Below are 12,241 nucleotides of genomic sequence, written 5' to 3' on the forward strand. Positions count from 1 at the left end.
GGTAAGGCAGCTAGTCATCACCACCCACCGCCAACTCTTGTTTTACCAACGAATAGTGGGATTGACCGTCACATTATAACACCCCTACGGCTGAAAGGGCGAGCATGTTTGGTGGGACGGGAAACAGCAGGATGTAAAGCCATTATAATCTGAAAAAATGTCAGCATTTGTGTTTTTTTTTTACAGTTTTGACTACACGTACTTTTGAAAATCCTCCCAGATACTGATTTGCGAGTGTAAACGTACTAAGCTGTAAACTCCTTATTTTGTCTTGATACTAAAGTACTTTTATATAAGGTTAACAGATTAAGTCTTGCGATTATAATATTTCTAGAAACGAGCTTTCAAATACCTTATACTATAATTCAATATGATGATGGGCGTGGACAGACCTTTGGCAGAGCTCTGAATTTCGGAGTTGGAGAACTGGGTTCGAATTCGTGTAATAACACAAAATATTCCCCGCAAGTTAAGCTGTAGGTGCATTGTGAGAGTAACATTTTATCCCTAAGCGTGGAGGAAGGTGGGTAGCAGAGTGTTGCTGATTAGCTGCTTTAGTCACAAGTTCAAAAGTAGGGACAGCGACATGTAGTCTTAGTATCTTTGCCATAAATACCAAATACAACCTGAGGATTTGCCTCTCTATGAAATTTTTTGTAAGATTAGAAGACATTCAAGAAATTACAATTGTTAAAATTCAGAGACATTTGCTTTAAGTTTCTTCTTTTTGTGTTTGTTTTGTTTTAAGCGTAAAGCTGCACAATGGATCGAGTATATGTAGAAGGAATTAAAAAAAAAGGCTTATGAAACCCCAAAAATAAACAAACCTTTATTGAAATGATTCATATCATTTTTTAAGTTCTTCTATGTGTGGCAGTTTTCTATTATTTATATGTGATATTATTGAATAAAAGTCCAAAAATTCCACATTTATTTCTCACCGTTGTAACGCAACAACAAAACAAACCCAACAAAAGATTGTGTATTGTATCTTATGTATACCCAAATAAAACCAAAACGAACTTGATTTCATGTTGCTTTTGTAACTGATGGAGAAAAGGTTCACTTCATATTTCTCAGCGTGATGCACGAGGTTTGTTCCATCTCCACAACACTTTCATAAACTGTGAAGCTACACACACGCTAACTGTTCCTCAGACACGGTTATTTAGAAACAAATGCTTTTCCTTCCACCCCCTGTGAGGTATAAAATTGAAATAGTTTGGAAAATCAATTTGTTCTGAATTCGTTGAAAGTTGTTATTTGTTGACGTAAGTCTGCAATTGAAGCCATGGACACATTTTCATAACTATTTTCGGACAATGGCACACAAAGTAGTGAGAAACTAAAGGATTTCTAAAAGATGATCAAAAATTAAAATATGCTAACCTCTGAATACGTAGATAGGTTATTAATATATACTATGAATATGTAAAAAACGACAAAAACGCTTGTGCTAGCTACGTTTAATATGTTTCTAATAGAAATTATTATTTAAGGCTTTTTTCACATTAAAGCTTAATTACAAAAGCTCAACAAACAATACTTGCATACATTCCCTAATTCTGTTGAACAATGTATCTCAACAAACAATACTTGTAAACTTTCCTCAATTCACTTAAACAATGTATCTCAACAAACAGTACTTGCAAACTTTCCTCAGTTCACTTAAACAATGTATCTCAACAAACAATACTTGCAAACTTTCCTCAATTCACTTAAACAACAAAGTTTGCAAGTATTGTTTGTTGAGATACATTGTTTAAGTGAACTGAGGAAACTTTGCAAGTATTGTTTGTTGAGATACATTCAATTCACTTGAACAATGTATCTTCATAGAAATAAAATAAATACAAGATTCAATTACAATGCAAACATTAACTATTTTGTATTATATGTGTTTAAATTCCTCATAGCTTCTAGAAATCAACTCTTTCATATATCAAGCTCAAGCTCGATTATAACATCATGTTTCTTTATGCGATCGAGATAAATCATTCAAATATGTCGTATACACAGCAGTAACCACGCTTTTTACTGGAACGATCTGTGTACATTCTGATATAGTCGGATGTCACCGTGCATGTGAGTTGTGACGCCACGGATGACAGAGTTGTTTCTAGTGAAATACTCGATCATTCGATGGTGCAAAATCACCGGGAAAAGAATTATGACTGGGAGACATTGTTTCTTCAATTACTGAAGAAGAATTTCGTATAACAAGATCTTTAAACGATGCAAAATCCAATGATCCAACATTTCAAAGAAAGGGGACTTTAATATTTTCCAAAAGCAGAGAGAAACTCGCAGAGCAGAAATATAGGAGAGCAAACGGGCTTTGAAACCACATCTAAAGTCAATCTGGAGCTATCCCATTATTCGTAAAGTCAATATTATGGATTGTACTCTCTCAGCCCCAAAAACCTATCGTAGTGAGGCTGAGCATATATTGTAGATTAATAACAAAATAATAAGTAATACTTTGAAGTTGAAGTTGCTAACTTCTCTCAAGTCAAACTTCCAGCAATACCTAAAAATCAACAGTAGTTTTCATGAGAAAGATGGCCGAAGAAACTAGAATCATAGAAATATTATTTGTATTTGTTCTGATTACATTGGATGGATTGAGAAAATTTACAAAGATGTATAGTCTAAGATTGACCTCACCGATCTTTGCAAAAGCTTGTTATAATAGAAAGTGTGGTGCCATAACTGTCAATGCAGAGATCTGTAGTGAGCAACTGGAACGTTTAAATTAAGCCCTTCATCAGAAACGCCCTTCACTCGTCAGTCGGAAAGGTGTTCTTCTTCTCCGCGACAATGCACGTCCACATGTAGCACGTTTGACGGAACACAAGATTATGGAGTTGGATTGGGAAGTTCTTACACACCCACCATATTCTCCAGATATGGCACCATCAGATTACAATCTTTTTCGTTCGCTACAATCCCATTTTAATGGGAAAACTTATGCAAGTAGGGAAGGTGTTAAAGAGGACATCGACATGTTTTTTTGCTTCAAAGCCAAGTGATTTCTTTAATCAAGGCATTAACAACCTGACTGTAAGATGGAAAAGCGTCATCGATAAGAATGGAGACTATTTCATTTAATAAATTGTTTGTTTTGATATATAAGTTGTTCGGGTTTTTTTCATCTAAAAAAAGGCGACATTAATTTCTTGTCCACCTAATATTTCAATTTGTGCGTGACCTTTGCTGAAAATATGTAGATTCCCTAGTCAGCCAAGCCTCACTCAAATAATTTACACTTAGATTTGATCGATGGTATGATGAGAGAAACATTAACTAATTTCACATCAATGCAGAAATAGATTACTCAGTAATGTAAAAAATAATAGATCTAGCCTTAATGTATTTGTCAGAAGGACTCTTATAACTGTACATTTATTCTTAATTGAAAAAAATAAATCCCAAAAGTTGAATTAAATTACATTAAAACGATTTCGGAGCCACACCACGTCGTTAAAGTCCATGTTGCAACTTTAGGTCATGCTCTATCTGAGGAGTGTGTTTCTTCACAATATCTCTGCAGCGTAGTTTCCATTGCGAAAGGCTTCGTCGTAAGGCTGTGATGTCCAAATACTGTATTCTTCCTTGTTGCTTTCCACAATCCATCTAGTTTACGTGGACGACAGTTTTTTCAGTTCCTGTTTTAACAGTTCTATCGCACGGAGATACACGGGCATTGCTGGTATTTCTTTGTATGGAATAGCATGAATACCAATTTCATTATGCTGCTTCTTGAGATATGTGACAGTTAAATGGATATATTGTGGAAGCATCTTGTGTACATGTGGCTTGTGTTGCTTTTCCTTATGGAGATCCTTGATTGTGCTGTACACTATTGCTACTAGCTTTTGTGTTCGTGGATTCTCACCTTTTACAAATCGCAAAACTTTGCTTACCATGGTTGGTGTTCGACTTGCTGGATGGTTCTGTTACCCCAGGTTGAGCCATATGCCAATTGTCCCAATTGCTGTTTATTGTAAGTCTTCTTGGACTCTTCAAGTTTCCTTAGTTCAAAACTGCTTTTGGTTCCAATAAAACATTTGCCAATACTTATATATTGTTTGTTTTCGGATATTCACACAAAACTCCCCAAGAGGTATTTGCGCTAGCTGTCTTTAATTTTAAAGTGATACACTAGACCAGTGTTTCCCAAAGTGAGAGCTGCGGCCCCCTGGAGGCCGCCAAACAAATGGGCCGAAAACAAAGATATTGAATTAATTTTAATTCTAAATAAACAATAAGCCGATAAAAATTATATTGAATTTATTAAATGATACACTATGTCGATGTTTGTTTGTTTTTTTAATTATGCACAAAGCTACACAAGGGCTATCTGTGCTTTGCCCACCACGGGTATTGAAACCCGGTTTCTAGTGTTGTAAGTCTGCAGACATGCCGCTGTGCCACTGGGGGGCAGTATGTCGAAAGGAGATGCTATTGTTTTTACTACGGCACTGTTTTTCAATCATCATGCTAAAGTTGTAGGTTGGGGGGGGGTCAAACTTTTTTTTATTCACATCAAGGGAGTCTCAGACTAAAAGAGTTTGAGAACCACTGCACTAGACGGAAGGCGGCTAGTAAACAACACCTACCTCCAGCTCTAGGGCTCCTCTCGTCTTATTAAGTAATGGAATTTGACTGTCATTCTTTTAACGTACCCACAGCTCCATAGCATAAAGCTCAGTATATTTATATATATATTTATAGAAAGTGGACGTGAATATTTGATCCGCAAACCCATAGTTTGGCAAGTTAGCTACTGGGCCACGACTCGGATCTCTTAGGTATTGAGCTGTGAAAAGTAATACATTATGCACCGACTTACATGTAAAATTATAAACAACCAATGAATGCTTATTTTTCAGTACGCCCCCCCCCCCCCCAATGGCATTTGAACGTAACCAGTCGTTTATTACTAATTACTGATTTTAAACTACATTCCAGCTGAGATTCTGGATATTTTATATACATTCTTCAATTAATCCCATTATAAAGCTCTTGAAAATGTTCTAGTACTACACGAAAGTAAAGCTGTCAGTTGTAGTGTTCTATTGCATTGTTTGTTAAGTTGTAGTGTTCTATTGCATTGTTTGTTCAGTTGTAGTGTTTTGTTGCATTGTTTGTTCAGTTGTAGTGTTTTGTTGCATTATTATTTCAGTTGTAATGTTCTGTTGCATTATTTGTTCAGTTGTAGTGTAGCTGCTTAGATTTTTTTTCAGTCTTTATATTCAAATGAAACTAAACAGTGGTAGAAAATTTAGTTTTTCTTTCCTTTTAAACTGAAACCAAATATTCTCTTCCTATTTGTGATTATTTTGATTAGTTTGTTTCAGATTTTTGCGCACATCTAAACACGGGTTATCTTCCAATAACCGTTTCTAGTTCTAAACTGATAAACTAGTCAACAGCATCCATCGCCAAATCTCCTACTTTTATCTGACCGACGATGCGATTTGTTCGAGACTTTTATAACGCAACCATTGCCCCATATTCAATTGGGCGTCTTTACGATAACAGGACGCGAACCATGAACACTCGGATTTACAAACCAGGCATACTCACCAGTAGGCCACGTACAGAAGTATTCTCAATTTTATCAGCAAGCAAAGCTCATAGACATATGCACAGATGATATGAAATGGTCAAGTTAGGTCCATTTCATTGCTAAGACACAGACGAATTAATCTAGCGTTATAGTTTTTTCAGCCACAAGATTTAGTACGAAAAAGGGCGCGTGTCTTAAAAGTAGTAGGTACAGTTTCATGTTAATATAAATTTAGTTTATAAAATTTATTCTGAGATCTAAACTTACAGTTATTCTTATTCCATGCATATTGATTTTTATTAGATTACAGTCTAAGTTTCCAACTAAACGAAGAAATATTATAATTTATGGATAATTATATATAGATATATATATATATATACTAGATGACTCAGCAGTAATGAAATACACCAACGAAAGAAATTGATTGCCAACATGAACATCATTATTCCAGAACCTAAGCCACGAAGTTAAATGTGTCAAATCTACTGAACCTGGAATGGGAGTTCTTTGTTGTAAACACCATGCGATTTTAGGTGGTTTTTACTTAATAAAAGTATCAAAGAACAAACAAAAAATAGTCTTGCTCCATAGAGTATGAGTTTATATTAAGAATTTTGCATGTTTGTTTTTGAGCAAAGCTACACACGATAGGTTATCGGCACTCTGTCCACCACGTAGAATCGAACCCAGGATCTTAGCATTGTAAGTCCGTAAAGTTACAGCTGAACCTCTTGGGGGACTATATTAAAGAAAACTGCGAAGAAAGCAGGATGTATGAACTTCGTTCTAGAGTTTTTGTTTTTAGTTAACCGATTGGATTCGTCGGATCTCACTGTTTATCGATAAATGTTTTTAGATATGACATTTAAGGTTGACTAGCTTTTAGCTTGCTCTCCGGCGGCTCTGCTATAATTCTTAAGGCTTATAACGTTAAAAATATGTTTCGATACTTGCAGTGGACGCAACACAGATAGCCCATTCTACAGCTTTGTGCTTAATCACAAACAAAGCCAATTTTTTCACTTTGAACATTGGCTTCTGTGAATTCCATCCACGGCTCTTAAACCGTGTTTGTTTGTAGTTAAGCACAAAGCTACACAATGGACTATCTGTGCTCTGCCCACCACGGTATCGAAACCTGGTTTCTAGCATTGTAAGACCGCAGACATACTGCTGTGACACTGGGGGGGGGGGGGGGCTTAAACCATGCGCATAATGTTGGTCTTAATGATTTACTAGTTTTATTTTACAACAATCTGTTTTCCGAACTTTCATTCTTACCCATTTTAAACAAGGACTCTAAGTACTCAGTGAATAAATATAGACAGCAGTGTAGATAAACTAAATACTGGTCTCAACATCATAACAGGAAAGAAAATTCGTAGAAGAACTACAAATTGATGTTTGGCTATTTTACGTGTAAATAAAAAAAAGTACTTTAATCCTAATGTAATGTGATGTTTGCATAAGGCTGTAAAATAAACCAAAAATAAACGACTGGTGCCCCTAGTTAAGTTAACAAACTAGGATAACCCCAATTTTTCTATTTTCATAAATTTTGAGCACCTGTATTCTTTAAAACATACGTATGTGTATATAAGTATGTATTAAACCAGCTGTCTTACAAATTAAGAAGTGTTATCTATCTGCTGTGTCCATCGCAGGGAATCGAACCCCCAATTTTAGCGTTGCAAGTCCGTAGACTTACCGCTGTCACACCGTGGGACGTTTCAAACGAAGGAAAGAGAAACCTAAGGTAGGCAACACAAAGAAAAATTTTTTTAGCTGAGACTGCGTTGGTTTTAAATATGATTTCATTTTACACCTATGTGCTTGTTAATAATCATAAATATTTGATTGAAATGTAGGTTTAAATACAAAAGACATAATAAAATAAACTTGACACTCCCTCAAACGTTGAAAATTAATTAATCGTCCTTATACATACGTCAGATCCCTTGAAACGTTTAAGTATTTCTAAAGTACAAAAAATTGGCATAAAGGACAAGAAGAACTCGTGAACAGAAATACAAACAAATAAGAAAATTCTATGTTCACTTCTATCATTTGAGTTGAAATCGTGAACAACAGAATTCTTATAATTTAATCAAGTTCTAAGTTTACTCAAGATGTAACATTTTAATACTTATACACTGTAGTTTGATAGAGACTTATCTGAAAAATGAAATATCATATTTTGAGGGGATTATCAATCCTGTAAAGAAGGATATGATAATAACAAGAATATGTATTTCCTGGGATGAAATTCATTAAAGATTCAAATTTATTATACTACCTATTTTTTTTTATAATTAGCGTTAAACAAAACAACGTGTTGTCGTTAAGATAAATCAGTAAAGGTCATAACACATGTTATATTTTAGTGTTTTATATTAATGTGATGAATTGCATTATTCACTGCATGGAATACATTCATTAAAAAGACAAGCATATTCCTGAGACATTACAAAAGTCTAATAGTTTGCCAGGATTTAAACATTATGATGTCGATAGCGAAAGCGAAATCATTGGCCCAACACTCAAACCATGAGAGGGAAACTTACTTTGAAAAACATTTCAGATGAGAGTTAAAAACATAACTTTTCGCAAGTAATCTTTCCCATTGACAAACGTCGAAAGAAACATTGATATTTTATTCCAAATAACGAATTAGATTGATACCGAATTACTGAAACTTTTTTGTTTGAGGTATTTTGAAATAAAACACATCTTTAAAAAAGAATGAAATCCGCACAAACTGTCAAAAATAGCCCAGGAAAGAGATTGATGTACTAATAAACTGCACAGAATTTGCACAGAAAAGAGGTTGAAGTAAGGACAAAATGCTAGACTTTTCTCACAAAGAGATTGAAATTGAAATAAAATTACAGCATTTGGTCAACAATAGAAGTTAAAGCCTGGACAAAACGACAGACTTTGATTAAGAACGGAAATAAAAGACTGAGGAAATTATAGTTTTTGATTAATTAGAGAAGTTGAAGTCTGTTTCGTAAAAAGTTTACATCTACATAACTTATTGTAAATAAACGAAATTGTACACGACTTTCTGAAAAAATGTGTGCTACGTTTAACAAAAAATATTATCTTATCATTATAACACAAATCAGGCTAAACTTTTGTTAAACGTTGAGTATTTTCTTATCGCTATAACTTTAGTTCTTAGCCCGTGACACGGCTTATTCCCAAATTATTCACACCGTTTTGTTTTCTCCATTTAGTTTTAAGTGTTGTTTCTTTCTTTTCTCTAAACGCAATAAAAAATTAATTCTTACCAAAAAACAAGTTACTGTTCACTCAGTACTTTTGTTAGGATGAATAGTTAGATATCGTTTTTACATTCTTATACAAAACCCAAAATAAAGATCAGAAAAAATGAAAAAATATTTAAGTATTGTGTTTACATTTTTGTATAAAACTTTAATTTAAATAATTTAAAGACCAACAGGTACGGAAAAACGTTAACCATCAGGTTACGGTTCAGTTTGCTCAAACTGCCCTAAAAAATATTCATAAAAATACTAACTACACATTTCGATACAAAATTGTTCACTGCTAGAAATTTAATTGTGACATTAGTTATCAATATGTACCTCATAACATTGGGCATTTCGAAATTTTTTGATTGGTCACTTCTCATTTGCAAAAGAACACAAACTTAAAGAAACGTAGAATGGATATTTTATGTGTATTTTAGAACTCCATAGAAATACAAATGACGCTATATTACCAGTCTTTTAACGTTAAAAAAATCCTCGGGCGTTTGTATACAACAGGTAGAAATGTTTAATGAATGATTGTTGTATTTTTATTAAATTTCCATTCGATAAATTTGTAAATTCACTTTCTTCTCAAGTGATTTCCTTATACAAAATTATTTCACATATCTATTATTCTCTCTCTTTATTCTATATATACGAATACACAGTTGTGGATAATACCACATTAACGAGCTAGATACTACTGCGTACCTTGAGTCAAACTTGACAACAGGACACTTGTTGCTATGGTGGAAGAGGATTGTGAGTCACTAGGCAACCAAAAGACGAGTTCCGAGCTGAAGTTCTACAAGTTATCAGATGTCTCCAAGTCTTAGGGCGCACCGACATTTGAAGAGTACACGGAATCGCGTAGGCGCAAATGCTCGTTCTGATTGGATAAATCTGAGTGAAGTTCAACACCTAACTTTGCTAGGCAGTAGTGCGTGAAACATCACGTGGTTCATAAGTTCTTATACGATATAAATGCTACGGACTTAAATAATAGAGATTGAGATGAAAGAAGCCGATTCCCATCAATCTCCGTAAGCAATGTGAATTTTGAGAAGAAAACAGAAATTAGGAATCTCGCATTCCAAGTCGTTGTTCAGGCGTCTACAGAAACTGTGACTACTAACGTTATTAAAAAAAGTCTTGCTCCAACATCTAACACGAAATATGCAATTCGTAACGTAAATGATGTGCATTAAAAAAAAAGGCCAAATAAGTTACTATACTTTTGCAGCAAATCCTAGTTGTGCATGCACTTAGTTGGTATTTACTCAAAATGGAGAGAATCACTCTGCGGAATAAAAGAAATGCACCAACATTTTATACGTAATTGCTTATATACTTAACTCTGAGTATAGAGTTTTATTTTGTGTGGATAGAAACTGTTGCTTTTACCTTTAGATACTTACAGATATTATTTAGCTTTTGTTACGGTTCTCTATGTACATAATTTGATCCGAATCCGTTTTAACTTGGGTTTAATGCATTGTCACTTATTGCATATGTTTCGAAATGATTGATATCAAACTTAATGCACAAAGAGGAAGCCACGAATACATACGAAGGTCGCTGTACCATTGTTTTTTACATGTATATATAAGTATAAAATATATATTAATATTACATGGTAGCTAGAGCACTATGTGTTGGAATAAATCTATATGACAAATAATATATAGGGTTATTTACATATTTGGAAAAAACTATGGTTTTTCTGATTAATGTTGAATTTTATACTAGATTAACTTTGCTATCAAAAACGCCCAAAAGCTAGATTAAAGTTCGACAAAATCTAAGGACATAAATATTTATTTCTATTGTTTTTAATTAAGCACAAAGCTACACAATGGGCTATATGTTGTCTGCCCACCACGGGTATCGAAATCCAGTTTTCAGCGATGTAAGGGGACTTCTTTCTATTGAAAAAGATTTTACGAAATGTTTTCTTAAGTAGTTTTGATGGATGATCACAAAACGAAGTGAAGAATTTTTGAAAATCTGTCTAGATTTTATTTATGGAATGTAATTTAAGTTAATTGTAAGGAACGAATTTTAATGACAAATTTCATATAAATTTGAAAGAAAACACTGTTTATTGCTTGAAAACTCAAACGTGATGCTTAAAGAATTTTTTAAACATGTTACCAGAGATAAAATTATCTTTTTGTAGTTCTTAGCGCAAGTTTATTTCAAACAATATTTTTTTTTGTTTAAAACATTATTATGTGTTTTACTACCACCACCTTTATGTCAGTTATTCATGAAAACTGTTCGACTGAATACATATAACAATATTAAAAGGATTTCTTATATATCAGTCTTTTCTTTGTACGCTGTTCTATGTATAGGATACGTTTGTTGTTGAAGGTTGTGTAAAATTATTTCCATTCTATGCGCTGTTCTATGTATAGGATACGTTTGTTGTTGTAGGTTGTGTAAAATTATTTCCATTCTATACGCTGTTCTATGTATAGGATACGTTTGTTGTTGTAGGTTGTGTAAAATTATTTCCATTCTTAAACTCATTAAATGAAAACCTTTTCCAATAACAAAGTCTGGGAGTTCTTTTAATCCTTAGTTATTGATTGATTGTTGTCAAACACAGAGCTACGCAATGGTATATCTGTGCTCTGCACAATGCGGGTATTGAAACTTGATTTTTAATGTTATAAGCCTTCAGACTAATCACTGGCCACTGTTAGTTACACGAGTTTTTGCGTGAAGTCATCTTCTTTCTCTCCTGATATTTTTAAAGCTACCGAGAGATGTCATCCCTGCGGTCAGTGATTATAATACATCAATTATTTAAAAAGATTTCTGTTTCTGTAAGAAGATGTATCGCACACTTTGCTGGGAGCGTTATCTCATCAAATTATAAAGGAAAGAGCGATGTATTCTTTGACTGTTCACTGGAATCATGTAAAATAACAAATTGACATTTAAATCATTCGAAACGCTTGTAATTTAAGAAGTACGCCTTTTTAAAGGAAAGTAGCTCAAACACTAACTCAAATTATAAAATCTAACAGAAACTTTTTACCGGTTGTTCTTGTTGTTTTCTCCTTAAAATCGACAAAGTTCTAAATATGATTTTTGTTTGCTACAGACGTTGTAGTTATGTCTATTTTGTTGTGTAACCAGATCTCCTCTGCTTTTCGTATACGAAATACATTATAGAATACTTTAATATTGAATTTTTGTTTAAATAATTTTAGTTTATTTATTTTATTTAATCTATAACTAATAACACCGTGAATATGGTAGATAAACCAAGCAAACATTTATTGAAAAACATTGCAGATTATTGAGAAAAAATTAAACGTTTCAGTCTGTTTGTTTGTTTTGAATTCCGCGCAAAGCTACACGAGGGCTATCA

The 12,241-nt window shown here is 33.6% G+C and overlaps 1 protein-coding gene across 1 annotated transcript in view; it reads right to left on the minus strand.

The window, feature by feature from the left end:
• The window catches only part of LOC111086433, a 39,563-nt gene extending 29,878 nt beyond the window's left edge, over positions 1–9,685 (minus strand). Inside the window, exon 1 of the mRNA XM_022389240.1 lies at positions 9,568–9,685. The gene's annotated coding sequence lies outside the window, so the exon portion shown is untranslated. The remainder of the gene's footprint in view (positions 1–9,567) is intronic.
• Between the last annotated feature and the right edge of the window lie 2,556 nt (positions 9,686–12,241).

The sequence above is a fragment of the Limulus polyphemus genome, unplaced genomic scaffold (assembly GCF_000517525.1).
Source record: "Limulus polyphemus unplaced genomic scaffold, Limulus_polyphemus-2.1.2 Scaffold1093, whole genome shotgun sequence".
NCBI lineage: Eukaryota > Metazoa > Arthropoda > Merostomata > Xiphosura > Limulidae > Limulus > Limulus polyphemus.